Source organism: Rhineura floridana, chromosome 14 (assembly GCF_030035675.1).
Source record: "Rhineura floridana isolate rRhiFlo1 chromosome 14, rRhiFlo1.hap2, whole genome shotgun sequence".
Lineage (NCBI taxonomy): Eukaryota > Metazoa > Chordata > Lepidosauria > Squamata > Rhineuridae > Rhineura > Rhineura floridana.
In genome coordinates, this window is record NC_084493.1 from 13,716,431 (window position 1) to 13,736,817 (window position 20,387).

Consider the following 20,387-nt stretch of genomic DNA (forward strand, 5'->3'; position numbering starts at 1 on the left):
CTGGAGTCAGACCCACTTGCTCCATCTAGTTCAGTATCGTCTAAGCCAGTGGTTCCCAAACTTTTTTTCTCCACGGATCACTTGAAAACTACTTGCAGAAGCACAATGATTCTTCCTGTCTGCCTTGTTGCAATTGTGATGGGCTGTGCTGGATGTTGCATGACTTTAACTGTATTTCTATTGCTTCTATTGTTCCTTACATTGTATTTTATTATACTGCAACTTGAATTTCATAGAATTATATTCTAGTACTGTTCGAGTCCTTGAAAGGTTGCCACATGAGGAGGGCCAGGATCTCTTCTCGATTGTCCCAGAGTGCAGGACACGGAATAATGGGTTCAAGTTACAGGAAGCCAGATTTTGGCTAAACATCAGGAAAAGCTTCCTAATTGTTAGAGTGGTACAACAATGGAACTAATGACCTAGGAAGGCGGTGGGCTCTCCAACACTGGAGGCATTCAAGAGGCAGCTGGAGAGTCACCTGTCGGGGATGCTTTAACTTGGATTTCTGCAGTGAGCAAGAGGTTGGACTCGATGGCCTTATAGGCCTCTTCCAACTCTATGATTCTATGATATAGAATTCAAATTGTAAGTGTTTTTCACAGACAAGCTGTGGACCACCTGAGTGAAGCTAGTGGACCACTGATGGTCCCTGGACCACAATTTGGGAACCCCTGGTTTGCACTGACTGGCAGTGGCTCTCCAGGATTTCAGGCAGGACTCTCTCCTAGTCCTCCCTGGAGATGCCAGGGATTGAACCTGGGACCTTCCGCGTGCCAGGCAGATGCTCTACCACTGGGCTACGGCCCTTCTGGTTGTCCACTGTAACAGGATGCTGGTCTAAATAGGCCAGGGGTGAGGAACCTTTCTCAGCCCCAGAGCCTCATTCCCTTCTGGGTAAACTTCCATGCCAGTGGTCAGCAGGGCCAGAAGCAAAAGTGGACAGAGCAACAAATGTACATTTTGCCGTTGTCTTAGTAGTCTTATTTCCACACACACTCACATACACCTCTCTATGCTCCATCCAGGCAAGCAACAGGTCTGAAGAGGGGATGTGTCTGGGAAAAGGGGGTGGTATGGAACAGTTCAGAGGGACAGATATGGAGGCTTGAAGGGCCACATTTGGCTCCCTGGCCTGAGGCTCCCCAACCCTGAAATAGGCTTTCACACACCTTGTTTCTTTCCCCCCCTATCCCGAGTAGTATATACATTGGGACATCTAAGAGGCACACAGGCCACATCTACACCAGATATTTATTCCACTTTAAATAGTCATGGTTTTCCCCAAAGAATCCTGGGAAGGGTAGTTTGTGAAGGGTGCTGACAGTTGTTAGGAGACTTCTGTTCCCCCGACAGAACACCAATGGCCAGTGTGGTTTCACAGTCAGCCTCTCTTCCCAGAGAATATCGCTGATTCATAGGGTCGCCATAAGTCTTAATTGACTTGAAGGCACATAACAACAAACAACTCTCAGCACCCTTCACAAACTACACTTCCCAGCCATTACTGGTTAAAGTGGAACAAATGTCTGATGTGGATGAGGCCACAGTGTGCTAAGTAAGAGTAAAACGGAGGAAAAACGGGAGGGAGCATTGGTCAGTTGCAGAAGGCAACAGAATCCCTTTGTGTTTAATAGCAATCACCATGACAAAAATCTCGACTGCCTGGTTAGGACACACTTGCACAGAAGAGGGAATTTAAGCAAGTGCAGATTTTCCTCACTTCCGCATGATGGGAGACACTTGCCATGATCCTCCCCCTTTAAAAAAATAATAATATGTATTTACATAATACAGCAATATAAAAGGAAAATAACCCCTTTTAGAAATTAATTGATAGCCATCTTATTCATATATTTAAGGGAGCAGGAGAGATAATGATGATTGCCATTCCCGCTAAAGAGAAGGGGGAGTTGAACAAATCCCTCCCTCCCTCCCTCCCTCCCTCCCTCCATCATCCATCCATCCAGGACAGTCCATGTGACAGCCTGGAATTAAAGGTGAATCTGAAAAGATGAAAGAGAAATGCTTCATAAGAATTGATTCATAAATTAAATAATAAATAAACACACAAGAAAGCACTGTAAAAACAAAGCTGTGTTCTGAAGAAAAAGCCACTGTGAAATTACAAAATATGCATCACAACACAGAGAATCAAGCTATGAGAGTCACTTTCCTTTAATGTAGATAGCAGGTTACCCTAGCAGTTGGCATGCTTTTGATGGAGCCATAAATTTCCTTTATCAGATTCATTTAAAGGGGGGGGAGCAAGTTGTGTTGAGCCAAGGCCTCATTGACTTCACAAGATGTCAGATATAACTGGAGTTCAATTATATTATCTCACTGCACATTTTACAGATGCTGTACTTTCCACAGACGGTACTGTGATCATCAGCCGCACAAGATCAGAATTAGATCAGAATTCTATAAATAAAAAGGAATCTATAAAGGGACAGACATTCCCAGCAAAGATCGCAAGGGGGGAATTTTGAAAAGAGTTATAAAAACAAATACACTGAGATGCAATCTGATGTTATGACATATTTTTCCCTCCCACTTTTTGCTTGATATGTAAGCTGGTAAAAATATTACAGTTACACTTTGGGTACCTCCAGATTGTCACCATCCAAGGGCATACTAGAACATTAGGTTTGTGCAATCAAGCAGATTAAAGTGCTCTGTTGCCCTACCAAACTAAATCCATTTTTTAAAAAAATAGACTTTTACGGTTGGGAAAGTGATGGGGAAATGCATTGGAAAGTATGGAAAGAACAGGAACATGTGAAAACTCTCTGCAAACAAGTCAGGATGAATGCTCATTTCCGTATAAATTCTCCACAAACCAAATCAGAACAAATGCTCAATAATAATAATAATAATAATAATGATGAAGAAGAAGACGATGACTTGTTAGATGTTTGTTACCTGAAAGTCCCCAAGCAACTTACAACACATTAAAAACATAAATTCATAAACCAGAACAAACAACCCCCATAACAGCCACAGGAAGCTTTGGCAGCACATTAATCACAATTATTGTTGTATTCTGCCCTGGGACTTTGTGGTGAAGGACAGGTAAGAAATCTAATACAATAATTTAAAACATCTAATAAGATAGTTTAACCAAAAATGTATTAAAAATAATTTAATATAAAATAATGTAATTAATAAAATAAGTAAAAATAAAATAAGTAAAAATAAAATAATTTAAAACATCATCTCAGTCTTTCAAATACCTGGGAATAAGATAAATCTTTACCTGGTGCTGAAAAGATGTCAATGAAGGCACCAGGCAGACCTCACTGTGAACAGCATTCCAAAAACACTGACTTCCTTGCCACCACCCTCCGAGCCTCCCTCAGAGGGGGGGCCTCAGAAGAAAAACTAAGGGTCTGGGTAGGTTCGTATTGAGAGAGGCATCCCAAAAGACTTTGGGGCCCTGAGCTGTAAAGGTTAAAACTAGCACTCTGAATTGGGCTTGGAAGAGTACAGGCAGCTAGTGTAATTGCAACAGGATTGGTGTTAAATGTTCTGTTCGTCTTGAACCTGTCGACAGTGAGGCAGCTGCATTCTGCGCTAACTGAAGTTTCTGGACCCGTTTCAAAGTCAGCCCCACATAAAGCGCATTGCAACAATCCAGCCTTGGGACATAGACCGGACATAGTCTAACCTCCATGTGAACTTTGTGCAAGCAAATCAGGACAAATGCTCAATAAATACGTCATCTGCGAGAACCCACAGATTCTTGATATTTCACTTCTGTTAAGCAGCACAAGTAATGGGACACATGTGCCTACAGAAGGAGTAGCTGGCCAGCCTGGTGGAGAGATGCTGGATTGTCCCACGTGTGAGGCAGTAAGACTTCTGTTTAAGGAAAATTGCTTGGCCATGATGGAGCAAGTTAGAATAGCAATAATTCACCCAGTGCAGTCAGCAACCCAGGGTGCTCTGCAATTTGTTCTAATCATATGTGGGAGGAATAGATCACAAAAAGGCAATTTACCGTGCATTTCTATACAGGCCTACTCAAAAGTAAGCCCCCTTAGGCGCAGTGAGACTTACTTACAGGTAAGAACTCTTTACCGCTCTTAGGACAGCTGGTCATATGAAACTATACCAAGTCAGACCATTCATCCATCCAGCTCAGTAGTGTCTACTTTGATTGGCAGCAACTCTCCAGAGTCTTGGGCTCAGTGCAGAGCACCTTCTCCATACCCACCACCTGGTCCTCTTAACTGGAGATGCCAGGGATTGGACCAGCAACCTTCTGAGTGCAAAGCATGTGCTCTGCCTCTGAGCTATGGCGTTTCCCCAGCTCAATTCATCGATTCCAAACCTATTATCTAGAAGCCAATACTCAACATTTCATTGTACTCCAGCTTGACCAAGCAACAGAACCCAGGCTGGGGCTGTACAGACAAGGAGGGGGGGCAGTGTTATACAGACAGAAGCAGGGTTGATTCATCCCATCTTAAGTCTTTTATAGTCTACAGACTAAAAATCATCCATCACAGACCCCATCACCTTTCTCCTAATGTCTAGCCTGGAGAAGAGACCTGATAAACTCAAAAAGTGGACTCGCTACTTTGCACTGTTTAGCTGGCTTGAATAAAGGTATAATGCTCTCGTTGCTCTTGGAGTTTTTTCTCCTAAAGGAACAACATGAACAGGGGTGTAGTCGTCTGAGGTCTCAGAGGATCTTACATTTTGGGGGGCCCCTTACATTTTGGGGAGCAGGGTCCCTATTCTCCAGCATCCTAGAAGCCGATCAGCATGAAAGGGGAGTGTGTTAGCCACTGAGAAGAGTCTTCTAACATGCTTGCTGTCTTTTCCTGCTGATTGAAGCCAATCAGAGTGAAAGGAGGCAAGTCAGCCACTAAGAAGACAGTTCTCAGTAGGTAACTCATTCCTCTTTCATGCTTTTTGGCTCCTGGGGATGTCTGTTGTCATGGGAGAAGGCTTTAACAAGGATCTCACTCTTAACCCCACAGCAAAAAAGGGGGGAGGGGGCATGGCTATGACTACCATGAAGTCTCCTGCAGTTCTGAATTTGCCACTACACTATTGAACATAAATACCTGCAATTGCTTTTAGAATGCATCAAGAAGATGCACTACATCTCTCTTCCCAATTCTAAGGTCACTGCAATATACAACTTCTTCCTTAAACACACACACACAGAGTCATAACAGTACACCCCTTATATACCCAGTCAATCCCTGCATTGTGGTGGAGAGGGCCTCCTGAAGGTACCATCTTATCAGGAGGTCCATTCTATACGATATAGGAATTGGGCTGTTAGTGTGGTGGCACCTACTCTTTGGAATTCACTCCCCTTCAGTATTAGACAGGTTCAGTGTCTGTTGTCTTTGCAGCGCCTGCTGAAGACTTTCCTCTTTCAACAAGCCTTTTAAGTGGAGACCTTCATTCCAGTCTGTGTCTGCAATGGAACTATTTTTCACTGTTTTTATATATGGAATTGTTTTTAAATGTTTGCATTTATATTTGGATTTGTTTTTAATTGCTTTATATGTAGAACTGTTTAATTGTTTTTACACTCTTTTTAAGGTTGTGTTTTATTTATTTTATTAATTGCATTTTTTTATTGTTGTAACCTGTCCTGAGATCTTGTGCTGAAGGACAGGTAAGAAATCTAATTAAAAAAATTAAAAAGTTCAAAATAATAATAATAATAATAATAATAATAATAATAATAACATTCAAAGGTCCCAGGGTAGGTCACAACAATTTTAAAATACATCATTAAAAACACTTAAAACAACATAAAATCATATCACAAAAAATGGGGTGGGTCTTAAAAATATACGTATCAGGTGTCAAAGGGGTGCATCTTCATCATTGCCTAAAACCGTACAATGAAGTTGCCAGACATACTTCTGTGGGGAGGGAGTTCCACAACGTAAGAGCTGCCACAGAGAATGCCTTCTCCTGGGCCGCCACCACCTGAGCTGCAAAGGATGGTAGAACTACCAAAAGGGCCCCCTCTGCTGATTTCAACACCCGAGAGGGTCTGTAGGGACGGAGGTGGTCTTTCAGATATTTGGGACCCGAATCATTTAGGGCTCGTGAGCACCTTGAATTGGGCCTGGAAACAAACTGGCAACCAGGACTTCCGGGAAGGGTGACTTCGCTTGTGCCTGCTTTTGAGACGGGCTCCCGCCTCAAAAGAAGCTTATTCAGATATAAATCAGTCAGAACATTTTTTTTTTGACTGATGAAATTTCTCCCGGGCAGGGAGAAACGTAGAGATCAACCTCAAAAGCCTGTTTTTGTTGGGAGGACTGGATTTCATTAATTTATGAGAAAAGGTCCAGCCAGCAATGCCAGACGGACTTCCGAACAAGCTCTATCTGATTAATGCGATACGTTTATCTTTTCTTCAAAGAGAAAACGGACTAACAGGCAAGCACCCTTCTTTCTATTATTTTTTTTACTTGGTTTAAATTGTTGCAGCAAAAAGAGATTTGTCAAATGAATCAGCTTTAAAGAACTTCTGGGTGAGCTATAACTCTTCTCTGTTATTCACGAAATTAACAGCTTATCTCTGTTTCTATTGCAAAAAGCTGTCCTGGAAGTGCATTCTAAAGATATAAACAGAAGAGGGATTTCTATTCCGAGGAACATTATATTGTCTGGGACTATTCTCTTTTTGGTCTATTTTATTTTGACGAATCTGCTTCTTCACGACGCCACTAACTGTTTTGATGCTGGGAACTAAATTTGTTTTGTATTCTTGAACATAGAGAGATAAGGCAGGCTGCTCTGTTTATACTGTGATGTCATCAAGCCTGGAATATTAACCCAATTGTTGCTGAAATAAGAAGTGGTTCTTCTTTATTTTTGTTTTGTTTTGTTTTCGTGGTTTTAAAAATGGCAATCAAGAAAGTGGCTGAGAATCTGGAAGTAATTATGTTTCAGAAAATAATGGATGAGATTGAGATAATGAAATAAACCCTGCGACAGGGCAGTAAGGAGCTGAAAATTGAACTGAGCAAAATGACGCAGGAGCTTAAAGAAATAGGGGATCCTGTGAGAGAGGAGAATGAGATCAGAGATGAGAAAAGAAAAAATAAAGGGAAGATACAAGCCCTGGAGATTGGAACAAATGTGGAATTGGAAAAAGATCTGGAGTTTATGGATATTAGAAATAAAATCTACTGTTTGGAATTTAACGTTATCTCTGAAGAAATTAATGAAGATATTAGAGATAAAGTTATCAATGGCTTGGATAATCTTCTGGACTGGAATGACGTGATGGAGCTTGATATAGAGAAAATCTATGGAATTAACTGCAGCCATGTGACAATGGAAAAACTCTCAAGAGATGAGCCAGTGCATTTTGTAAAAAAGAAGAACAGAGATATGACTTTACAACAATATTTCAGCAACTTATTCAGAATTGATGGCAAGAAAAAATTTGGGATAGAGGAAATTCCCATCAGACTCTTATTATATGACTATGGTTATGACAGCAAGATTATTATGGAATACTGATAATGGAAGATTGGACACTGAAATTACTGGACTTAACAGGACTATTGAAGATGGAAGATGGAATTAATATGGATAATGGAATAATGGCTATTGAAATTATTGGACCTAACAGATTTTGATGAGATGGATTAATCGATATGTTTATTTGGACTATGGTTATGACAATAAGATTATTATTATTATTAACGAGATGGATTAATCGACATGTTTATTAGGAGAAAAATTGATAGATATATTTCTTAAAGAATTGAAACCTCTCTTTGACTTTTTGTGGAAAGAATAAAGTAATGTTTATGAGATTTGATGATTAATTAAGATAACTACTGGAGGAAAGTGATTTTATAATATAATTTAAGAGACAGGATTGTTATATATTGTAGACCTATAACTGATTTGATCTGCGACAAATGGGAAGTCAACATTTTATTTTTTTGTTTAATCATTTTTGTTTTGTTTTGTTTTTTGTCTTTGAATGTTTTATGATTTTGTTTTGTATGTTTTATGAAAATTTGAATAAAAATTATTGTAAAAAGAAAAAGAAAAAAAGAAACAAACTGGCAACCAGTGTAGCTGTTTTAAAACAAGGGTTCCATGAGATTGAAAAGGAACTCTAGCCAGTAATCTGGTTGCTGAATTTTGAACCAGTCGACATTTCTGAGACATGTTCAAGAACACCCCCAGATAGAGTACACTGTGATAATCCAATCTGGAAGTTACCAGAACATCGAGTACTGTGGCCAAGTCATCTCTGTCCAAAAGAGGCTGAAGCTGGCAAACCAGCCGGAGCTGGAAAAATGCACTCCTAGCCACTGAGGCCACCTGAACCTCCAGTGATGAGGTTGGATCCAGGAGTATCCCCAAGCTGCAGACCTGCTCCTTTCAGGGGACAGCAATCCCATCCAGAACAGGCTGTCTCCCTGCCTCCTGGACATGAGAACTCTGGGCACATAACACCTCTGTCTTTTCAGGACTCACTCTCAATTTATTGCCCACATCCAACCCATCACCGCCTCCAAGCACTGCTTCAAAACCTCAACCGCCTCTCCTGATCCAGATGGAATGGAGAGAGAGATTGGGCGTCATCTGCATATTGACAGCGCGTCCCTGCAAATCTTCTAATGGTAGCTCCCAGTGGCTTCATATAGATGTTAAATAGCATGGGAACAAGATGAAACCCTGTTGGAACACCTTAGGGTAGTTCCCATGGTGCTGGATGATAGCCTCCCATAACTACTGTTTGGAAGCAACTCAACAGAGGTATGAGCAGAGCCACTGAAGCACAGTGCCCTCAACTCCCACCTCCCTGAGACGCACCAGAAGGATACCGTGGTCAACATTATCGAAAGCTACTGAAAGATCATAGAGAACAAGCAGAGTGGCATTCCCCCTATCTCTCTCCCAGCAGACGTCATCAGCCAGAGCAACCAAGGTGGTGGCAGTGTCATGACCAGGCCTGAAGCCAGACTGGAACTAATCCAAGCAGGACCACTGCCACCTTCTTGAGCATCTTGCCCTAAAAGGGGATATTTGCCACTTGGTGATAGTTGCTTTAACACTTTTGGGTTCAAGGAGGTCCTCTTAAGGAAGAGACACACCACCACCTCCTTCAAGGCAGATGGTACCTCCCCCTCCTCCAGTGAAGCATTAATCACTCCCTGGACCCACCCAGTCAACACCCTACTGCTAGCTCTAAGAAGCCAAGCTCAGCAAGGGTCACAAGGCCAGGTGGTGGGCCGCACTTCTTCAAGCAGCTTGTCCACATGCTTAGGCCGCAATAATTGAAACTGATCCAGTACAGATGGAACACACAGTGCTCTGGATGTCTCCATTGGACTTGCTTGTCCGACACTGAGTGATTTTGTCCCTGAAGTGCCTTGCAAAGTTGTTACAGCATCCAAGGGTGTCACAGCAATGCTCTCTTGGCCAGATGGCAAAAGCCCATTCACCACTCAGAAAAGCTCTGCTGGATGCCTGCTTGTGGACACAATGGTGGCGGAGAAGTACGTTTTATTCACTGCCACCACTGCCACATGGTAGGCACAGTGGTGCAAACTTACCCGTGTTTGGTCGGGTTCAGACAGAGATTTATGCCACCTGCATTCCAGCCACGACCCTCCTGTTTCATTGCATGCAGATCACTGGAGTACCAAGGAGACCTACGTGCTCCACAGTGATGGCGGGGGCACTTAGGAGCAATTGTGTCGATGGCTCTACGCATCTCACCATTCCACAGAGAGACAAGAGCCTCGACAGGAACACTAGCCAGGTGAGCCAGAAAATCCCCCATAGCATCCAGGAATCCATCAGATTCCGTAAGTCTCCAAGGGCAGACCATCTCAATGGGTCCCTCACCCTTGTAGAGTGGAGGAGTGACATTCAGCCCAAACCTTACCAGGGCATGGTCTATCCATGACAACGGACTCCCAGTGAGTCCCTCAATCAACAGAGTATTACCAATCCGCTCTGTAGCAAAGACCAGGGTGAGGGTATGCCCGGCCACATGCGTTGGGCCACTGATACGACCTACGCCATGCCCCCTCCTTGCCAAGTTTTCGCCAAGCCTTGAAAACCTGGCTATTTAGGCAGGCCTACAAGACCCCTGGGGTTGCCTAATTTTATTGGCGATAGTTGTGGATGGTTTTAGCTTAATTTTATATCAAAATTTTGGTTATATGTGTATTTGATATGCTGTATTTATCTGATTTTGTACGCCGCCTAGAGTGGCCGCTGATGCGGCCAGATAGGAGGCCTAGCAATAAAATTTTATTATTTATTATGATGATGATGATGATGTACTGAGATCCCCCGTGGATCTTAGGATATTTTATTAATGCTTCTCCTAAATTCTCAAAAGCATTGGATACATTATCTCAGTAACCTTTACAACAGCTCAGTAAGGTAGTCCAGAACTACTACGATCTCCACATTAGAGATGGGGGGAGACGGAGAGATATAACCATGCCTAAGCATGTTTAATTGAAACAACGGCATATTCTTCCCCTGTTTAGTCTTGCTTTCCTTTCTCTCCCTTTCCTCTGCTTGTTTCTCCTCTGTATAATTTTAGATTGTAAGCTCTTTGGGGCACAGACATGCCCTTTTGTATTCTGTAAAGCACCATGCACACTGGTGGCACTATATAAATGAACAAATACATATGTAACCAGGCCATCCCGCAGATTTCTACCAAAGCTAAGGGCTGAACCAGTGGCTTCCTGAATCAGTTTGCATTTAAAGCCAAATTTATTAAATCCACACTTTGTGAAACAATATGAGAAATGAAACGCAGCCATCCTTCGAAATTCACACTTAACTTGAATTTTGCAGTGCAGTTCTCCAACCAACCAGTGTTTAAAAAATGTATTTTATGAAGGGGACGTGTGTATAAAAATGAATATAAGTGAAAATAATGCATTATATTTGGAAAAATTCTTACATAAATGTGTAGATTGCCTATAAAAATGTGTTTATCAGGCAAAATTCTTTCCAAAATGCTGGAGAATTTTCACGAGGATAAAAAAAATTGCAAATTGCTGCAGAAATGTGGAAAACTGATTTTAAGATTGGAAAAATGAGAATCTAGATGACAGATCTTTCCATCACTAATCACACAGCACATTATTTGGGAAACCCACTGCTACAAATATAAGCCCTTGAAACAGATACTTCTACACAGGCAAACTTCACGATAAGTTTGGTTCTGGTCAACCTAATTTAAACAGAAACAGCTTTGTAGTCAACATTCAGGAGGTGGTAAAGAGGTAGATCAGCCCCAGAGCAAAGCCCGACCAATAGGACAGTTGGCAGATTTGTGGGGCATGCAATGGAAAACAGACCATTATCAGGATCCATCAGTTTCTGGATTAAGGTAGAAATTCTTCCCTAAGTGCAATTTAGGTCATTAGAACATTTAAATGCCAAATTCTCTGCTCTCCTGTACATGATGGGAAAGAGAGAGTGATTTATAGCTGGTGCTAATACACTGCTGAGCTTGGTACCAGCCAGGCTGTAAACAAGAGAGGGTGTTTTTCTTTTCTTTTCAGGAATCAGGAATCTTATCTTTTCAGTACCATCATACATTGAAAATAATTCCTCTGACTGCTCCAAAATCTACATCCTCCATCTCCCCCTAAAAATTCCCCCTTTCTTCTCACACTGTGTCCATTTTACACAACACTCCTCTCCTCTAGTTAAATGTCCTGTTCTTTTTCATCTCTCCATGGTGAAATCCATACTGAAGTGGGTCTGGATCAGATTTGGGCTCAGTTGTGTCCTCCTCTGTCCTCAGATATTAACCTTGGGAACTGGCTGCAAAACGTTAGGAAAGGTGGTATAAAATTAAAGAGGTATGTTTATTAGGCAGCCTTAGCATTTGCACATTTCTCTGTAGTTGAAAAGTCTTGTTTCTTGAGTTTAGTTGATTAGCTGCTTTTTTGCTTTTTTTGGTTCACCCAACCATAAGGAGTCCCAAAGCAATTTGCAAGAACATACAAGGTTTTAAAAGGTAGTTGATGGGCAATGGAATTTTAGTACAGCAGTATGATGGCATCCAAACAGGCCACATCCGCACCGTACATTTAAGGCACTCTTATGCAACTTTAACAATCATGGGTCTCCCCAAAGAATCCTGAGCATTGCAGTTTGTGAAAGGTGCTGAGAGTTGTTAGGAGGCACCTGTTTCCCTCACAGAGCTATAATTCCCAAAGTGAGTTATCAATCAATCTCTCTTCCCAGGGATTTGTAGCTCTGTGAAAGGTCCATGGATTTACTGGTGGTAGTAATAATAATAATAATAATAATAATAATAATAATAATAATAATAATAATAATGAAGAAGAAGAAGAAGAATTCAATTTATATCCCACCTTTCCTACCCAAGGAGCCCACGGCAGTTAGTGAAGGTTATGCTCTAAAAGCCGGGGTATAAACCCATTTTAAAAATTGTTCTTTGGAGCCACTGTGTTCACAAGAGCCTCTGTATTGCACTGTGTAAATGTTCCTATTAAACGCTAAACATTTTTTTCACTTGCTTGTCACTACTTTGCAGTTAAAACATCAGCAGTGCAATCCTGTACATGCCAGTTCAGAAGTAAGCCCCAGCCCTATTGAGTTCAATTAAACTGAATTAGGCTGCTGTCTAATCTTTTTATTCATTTAGGCATTTAGGAAGCTCCCTTATACAGAGTCACATTATTGATCTATCTAGCTCAGAATGGTTTAGTTCAGCCTTGACCAACCTGGTGCCTTCCAGGATTTTTGGAATGCAACCTCCGTCAGCCCTAGCCAGCAATAGGTTGGTGAAGGCCCATCTAGTCTAGACAGACACACAGACACACAGACACACACACACACACAGACACACACACACACACACACCAAGCTCCAAATGCATCTATTAGGGCAACAGTGTGTACAGAAATGAATAAATTCGTGAAAATAACATCCAAAAATGCATTGTATCAGGAGAAATTGCAAAGATGTGTACATTAGTCAAAACTGCATACAAAAATGTGCTTATCACATGAGTGGGTGGATGGGAAGGAACAGGCTGAAGCTCAATCCTGATAAAACCGAGGTGCTGCTTGTGGGTGACAGGGGAAGGTTGGGTGTTGTTGACCTGAAGCTTAATGGGGTGAGACTTCCCCTGAAAGATCAGGTCCGCAGCCTCGGGGTTGTTCTTGATTCCAAGCTGTCCATGGAGGCTCAGATTTCGGCAGTGAGCCGGGCAGCTTGGTATCAACTACACCTCATACGGAGGCTGCAACCCTACCTCCCAATTCATCAGCTCCCACTGGTAGTACATGCCCTGGTCACCTCTCGATTAGACTACTGCAATGCGCTCTACGTGGGGTTACCCTTGAAAACAGTCCAGAAACTACAACTGGTGCAGAATGCGGCGGCTCGGTTGCTTACAAACAGCTGCCGCCGTGATCACATCATGCCTGTGTTATTTCATCTACATTGGCTTCCAGTTGTTTTCCGGGCCCAATTCAAGGTGTTGGTGTTAACCTTTAAATCCCTATATGGTCTTGGCCCAGTTTACCTGAAGGAGCACCTCCAGTACCACCAATTAAGCCACCCGACTAGATCAGCCACACAGGGCCTTCTCTCAGTCCCACCAACGAAAACAGCTAGGTTGGTGGGGACTAGAGAGAGGGCATTCTCAGTGGCGGCCCCCACTCTCTGGAACTCCCTCCCGTTCGATCTCCGCCATGCCCCTTCCCTGGATACATTTCGCCAAGCCTTAAAAACCTGGCTCTTTGGACAGGCCTTCGGGATCCCCGGGGTGGGCTAATTTTTCTATGATTGTTTTAAATTGTTTATTGATTGCCCTACATTGTTCTATACTGCTGCTATTTAAAATGGTTATGGTTGACTGCATTGTATTTTATTCTGTATTTATATTGTATTTTATCAATTTCAATGTGTACGTCGCCTAGAGTGGCTTCGGCCAGATAGGCGACACAAAAATTAAATTTTACTTTTTACTTTTTACTTATCAGGAGCAAATCTGCACTGAAATAACGGAGAATTTTCAGGAGGATTTTTTTTCTTGAAACATCTGCAAATTGCTGCAGAAATGTGGAGAGCTGAATTTAAGATTGGGAAAGTGAGAAATTGAGAGAACCATCATTGACAGATCTTCCCATTCTTACCCACAAGGTGACTGTGCACACACAGTAAACGTGAAGATATATCAGGCAATATAAAAAGGTGGCGTTTTTCTACTAGTCGGCAATCATATATGTTCTTAGGGATCCTCATGAACTCTGATGATAGATGTCACCTGTCCACCATCTAGTCTAGTCTGGCTGGCAGCAGCTCTCTAGTGTTTCAGACAGGGGTCTTTCCCAACTCATTCCCAACTGTGTTCCCTACTTGGAAATGCCAAGGATTGGACCCAGGGTGTTGCAAAACAAAGAAGGTGCTCTACCACTGAGTCCAGTCCTTTCCCAAAATTAAAATACGGGAAAAGAAACATATGGAAAAAGAAAATCCTGGTCTGAATTGGGTCACACAGCCATAGTTTGGCCAATTCCATAAATTTTAAACTCAGCTGTGCATTCACAAGATATTATCTGCAGTGTCAGAGACTTAGGCAATATATTTTTGCAATTTCATACCATCACAGGCAATTACACAATTTAAAACAAAAAAACACACATGTTCTCTTGAGAATGAGCAGGACAGGTTTTAATAATTGCCTGTAATGATGAAATGCCACTGTGTTACTTTTTGAGCAGACAGCATTCCTTGCTGAGGACTAGAAACCTTGGGAAGGGCAACAGTTTTTAAGCTTGGCTTATCTGAGTTGGTCATTAAAATAAGATCTCCATCTTGAAAGGGTTTTTTTTTAACCTTGGGAAGAAGAGAAAACTTTTTTTTACCTGTTTCCACACTCTTTGGACATACATACATGAATATTCATCATCACCTTTTGACCCTTTTGGGCAGGTGTGGGGAGCCTTTGGCCCTCCAGATGTTCCTGGACTACAACTTCCATCAACCCAAGAAAGGACGGCCAACAGTCAGGGATGGTGAGAGCTGTAGTTTAGCAACATCTGGAGGGCCAAAGGTTCTCCACACCTACTTCAGGGGAAGGGCTGTAGCTCTTGTGGTAGAGCAACTGCTTTGCATGCAGAAGGTCCCGGATTCAATCCCTGGCATCTCCAGGTGGGTTGGGAATGTCCCCTGTCTGAAACCCTGGACAGTGGCTGCCAGGCAGTGTAGACAATACTACGTTAGGTGGACCATACAAGGCAGTACCTCAACATCTCTGGAGTTGTATCACTTGCGTTTCCAGACGTTCTTCAAATTTACCTAGGGCAGGTGTGGGGAACCTTTGGCCCTCCAGACGTTGCTGAACTACAACTCCCATCAGCCCCAGCAAGCATGGCCAATAGCCAGCGATGAGGAGAGTTGTAGTTCAGCAACATCTGGAGAGCCAAAGGTTCCCCACGCCTGACTTAGGGTTTCTTACCCTAACCTTTGAATTGCAACCCAAATTTCAAACATTTCATATCTATAGAAGATCTTGCTTCAGATTAAAAAAAAACACCTTAACAGAACGAGCCATTGATAAACACGATGACTAGTTGCGATGCCTTGATATCATACCGGAGACATGCAAACTGACATTCTAAAGCCACAAATTTTGAAGTAGCAAGACAAACATCATTGGGTTCCTTTAGGAGAGGAAGCAGTTGGGGAACACATCCTCTGCCTGACTGAGGAGCCCTAAGATGCAAAGGTGACACTGACCACCAGTTTGGGCACCTCCGTTTTTCTAGACTCATCCAGCCGATGTAGCGGGGAGAGTTTTCTTTGTCTGCTGAGGGAAAAGGATCTCAACTGACTGCTGGAATAACCAGCTATAGTGCAAAACTGGGGGCCCGAGCATGGCTCAGAACCTGTACCCCTCCTATGTTTATTTTTAACGAGGGGTGGGTTGGGTGTGGGTTTTTTTGCTTTTCTGTCATTTGAGCTGGAAGGGGGGTCACCTGCTTTTTGGGGAACATTCCCTGTGCTCCCACCCCAGTGGTTTATTTTGAGTGCAGGTAGGTGATTTTTGCATGTTTGGGGGACTGGGGTGAGGTTCTTCTGTGTTAGTTTGTCTTCTGTGAGATGGCTGTTTTGTGGTGCCCGTTTCCTAGATTTCCAAACACCCCTTTCAGGTCCAAATGTCCCCCTGGAGCAGACCCTTCCTGTGGAAAGGTTGTAGCTCAGTGGTAGTGCATCTGTTTTGCATGCTGAAGGCCTCAGGTTCAATCCCCAGAGAGGGCTGGAGGAGAAATCCTAGAGAGCCGCCGCCAGTCAACATAGACAACCATGAACTAGGCAGACCAAAGATCTGATTGAGTATAAGGTTGCTTCCTGTGGTCCCAGTAATGAACTGAAGTAGGACTGCACTTGCTTGCCTGTTGCTCCAGTGTCCCAAAGCAGTCCCACAAGTGGCTTTGCTGGGCAGTGGCGCGGCTTGGTCACTGGAGACGCCGGTGCCTTTTAGAGGATGACTTCTTCCAAAATGTGGCCAGGCAGCCCTGCCGTGCTTGGCAGCCCTGCTTCTCATTCTGCTGAGTGGGGCCCTGGATGCCTGCCCTAGAGTCCGACCCTGAGGGCACCACTACTATTGTCCAGACTCAAGTTCCTTTGCTAGGCATTCTACTTCTAATGGGGGAGGCAATCAAATTACTCTGGAAGCTGAAGAGAAGGCATCAAGGGGACTAACCAGACCCTATTGTTTATCCACAATATTTGGTAATCTGGGATACACTCAGTGGCGGCTGGTGGCTCCATGTCAGCACCTGTCAGCTCTACACTGCATCAGCAGTGTCAGGGGGCAGGGGGCTGGAAATTTCTGGGTCTTTGGCAGGGAAGGAAAGTCCTTAGCCAGCAGTCGGGTTGTAAATCTGCCAGGCCTATCCGAAGCGTACTTGCCGAGTCAGAAGTCCAGAAGCGAGGTCAGTGGAGGTCCGGGATCAATTGCCAAGGAGGTCAGTCAAAGAGATGCTGCAGGGAAACTAGGTCTACACAAAGCCACGCCTGACGTTGCAGTCAGCAACAAGCTGCAGCCAAGGTGTGCCTTATAAAGAGCAGGATGGACAGCAGGTGTGAGCCCTCAGCGTTTGGGCCTTAAGGAGACAGGCCTGCCTCTCTTCTGCCTGACCTTCTGCTGTCTACGTTCTGCAGGTGAGGGGGGAGTATCCTGTTCACTGTCTGTGTCTGGCTGCAGGGCCTCTGCTGTCCCTGGGGTGCTCTGCAGCTGAGGGGCAGAAGGAGCTGGATTCTCAGGAGGCTCCTCCGTGTCTCCTGCTGCTCCTGGGTCTGCTGCTGTTACTCCCGAGTCATCCTCATCTGAGGAGTCCTCTGACGGGGCCATGACAGCACCTTGGACAGCTCCTAAAAGTGCAGACTAAAAACCCAGTGCGGGTTCCACTGCCCCAATGATTTGGGGCCACAAGCCACCGCTAGGTATATTACCTCTGAACACTGAGACCCCATTTATGGTAGCTCCAACTGTTGTAGCTCTTAGGTGCCGAGAGACCAATCCTCCCAATACAGACAGACGTGCCCAATGACTGAACTCGAGGGAACATCACAAGAACGGTTCTTAGGGTTCCTAGCAATTTCATCCTGGGCAGCTGGAGAACAACACAGGAGCATGACAAGCTGCCTTATACCAAAAGTCAGACCATTGGTCCATCTAGCCCAGTATTGCCTACACTGACTGGCAGTGGCTCTCCAGGATTTCAGACAGGCTTCTCTTCCCACTTTACCTGGAGATGCCAGGGATTGAACCTGGGACCTTCTGCATGCAAAGCAGATCCTCTGCCACACAGCTTTGTTGTTATGTGCCTTCAAGTCGACTACGACTTATGGTGACCCTATGAATCAGTGACCTCCAAGACCATCTGTCATGAACCAGAACTTGTAAATTCAGGTTTGTGGCTTCCTTTATGGAATCAATCCACCTCTTGTTTGGCCTTCCTCTTTTTCTACTCCCTTGCCTTTCCCCCAGCATTCTGGTCTTTTCTAGTGAATCATGTCTTCTCATGATGTGTCCAAAGCATGATAACCTCCGTTTCATCATTTTAGCTTCTAGTGACAGTTCTGGTTTAATTTGTTCTAACACCCAATTATTGGTCTTTTTCACAGTCCATGGTATGCGCAAAGCTCTCCTCCACCACCACATTTCAAATGCGCTGATTTTTCTCTTACCCACTTTTTTCACTGCCCAACTTTCACATCCGTACATAGAGATCGGGAATACCATGGTCTGAATGATCCTGACTTTGGTGTCCATGATACATCTTTGCATTTGAGGACCTTTTCTAGTTCTCTCATAGCTACCCTCTCCAGCTACAGCCCTCAAACAGTACATTTGTTTTATCTATTAGCTCACTTAAATATGCAGTATCAGTTAAGAAATGAATTGCATCCGTGAACTCTGAAGGAGAAGCAAAGCTGAATTTTGGAGAAGTGACCCTACCTGTATGTACATACTGGATTCAGGGTAAACATGGACAGTCTCGGGAGAGCATATAAAGTCAACGCCACTACAACAAGGCATCCTTCCTCAACTAATTAAATTGATTGCCTCTGCTCCTCAAGAGCCAAAAAGAGAAAACAGCCCACATGCCTGTTCCCATCCCTAAAATCAACATCCAGCTATTGAAGATGCAAATTCACCTCCTGCAATCTGTGCTGTGACCCCCAAACTGCAGCAAGACAATGGATCACCATAGCCCCATTCTTTGACAAAACAGAGATTTCAGGACTCTCACTCTGTTGGAGTGTCCGTGTGTCAACAGCAGCAACCTGCACTATATATATATATTAAAAAACACAAGTTAATGGATAGCAAGACACACTCATTTTCCCCACCCCACCCACAATTTTAGTCTTTTACAATTAAAGATGATTAGCTGGCATTCCCTTTAACCGTCAAAGGCACACAGTGGCAGATCTGTAGCCACAAAAGAGGCGCAGTAAATGAGAAGAACATGTTACTACACTGCATCTGAGAAAGTTTGGCTCCAAGCTATGCACTGATTAATATCAGATCTCCTCCTTTACTCGCCTCTTGACAATCTTGTCACATCTGGCTGACAAATCCTTACAAGCTTATCCAAACCAAGGCAGCCCCAGTCATGCTTGGGGTCTAGCTGTAAGGAAGCGACAACACCAGCCGTGCACTGATGTGCCATCAGTGAAACTAATGAAGCTGACTTCAGTTGCAGGCTCCCGGAACAGTAAAAAGGAGCACAACATGCCTTAAGGTTTTGCAACACAACGCAGAGTTAGCTCACCAGAAGATAAGACAAACAATCACCTCCCAAGGTTCAAGGAGCCAAAGAATTGCATGATCAAGAAAGGGGGGGGTGGAGAGAGAGAGAGAGAGAGAGAGAGAGAGAGAGAGAGAGAGAGAGGATTGCTAACATACTTTAGTAGCAAACTCAATAAAAAAAACCAGTGGTACTATTTAAAATCTTCACCCTCTTCTTTTTTACAAATAACAATTTATTTTCATATTTTACCCGTCTTCCGTACCTAACTTGGATGCTATGAAGCAGGAACAGTTCAGGTTTGCTAACATTATGATTGAGGGTGGAACACATTTGTGTAAAACCACTGGGTTTTCTTTCTTTCTCACAAACCTCTTCAATGGATCGGTGATCATTTTTATTGTAAAGGAAAACAGTACAGTTTTTAAAAGTGAAGGAACGGGGTACTGGGAAGAGGCTTAAGTGAGCCAGATAGTAAAATTAACCAGTTATGCCAACAACACAGAATTCTGTTTTGACAGTTTTGTGATCATGTTTTTAGGGAATGAAATTACACAGGACAGAAAACTCCACAGATATATCAATGTTTTGCCATTCTGAGATATTATTATTTAACCTTCCATTTCTTCTTGTGTTTTAAAAGCACACACAACAACAAAAAACCAACAACTCTGTGAGAAGGCATCACTCAAGATTTTTGGGGGCTGTTTTTCAGGACACTTTATGGTCATCAAGTGAACTATGTACACAAAGGGCACGCACCATTCCAGAGCTAATTCCCAAAGAAACTTCCTTTGCAAACTTGCAGTGTCTGGTCTCCTGTGCATTTTATATATCACAATAATGATAATGTATTTGCTTCGAGCACTCGACTCAGAACGCACTGAAGTTACAAATCATGACTTTTATAGCTATTAATGTACATCCAGGACCTGTACGATTAAACATTGTCAGGTCGTCGTGATTTACAGATACTGCTCCTTCAATAGGGAAGAGATTAATTGGCGGCCTGATTCTGCTTTATCACAATGATTTTCCATAACTTGCAAGCAAAGGAAAGCGACCCATCGTTTAGGATGCATTTCATCC

At 43.2% G+C, this 20,387-nt stretch overlaps 1 protein-coding gene and 1 non-coding gene across 3 annotated transcripts in view; both read right to left on the reverse strand.

The window, feature by feature from the left end:
• Window positions 1-20,387, reverse strand: part of BNC1 (basonuclin zinc finger protein 1) — a 119,643-nt gene that overhangs the window by 17,106 nt on the left and 82,150 nt on the right. The window lies entirely within an intron of this gene.
• TRNAA-GGC (transfer RNA alanine (anticodon GGC)) lies at window positions 739-807 on the reverse strand. Its single transcript has one exon. It is a non-coding gene; the product is annotated as a tRNA-Ala (tRNA).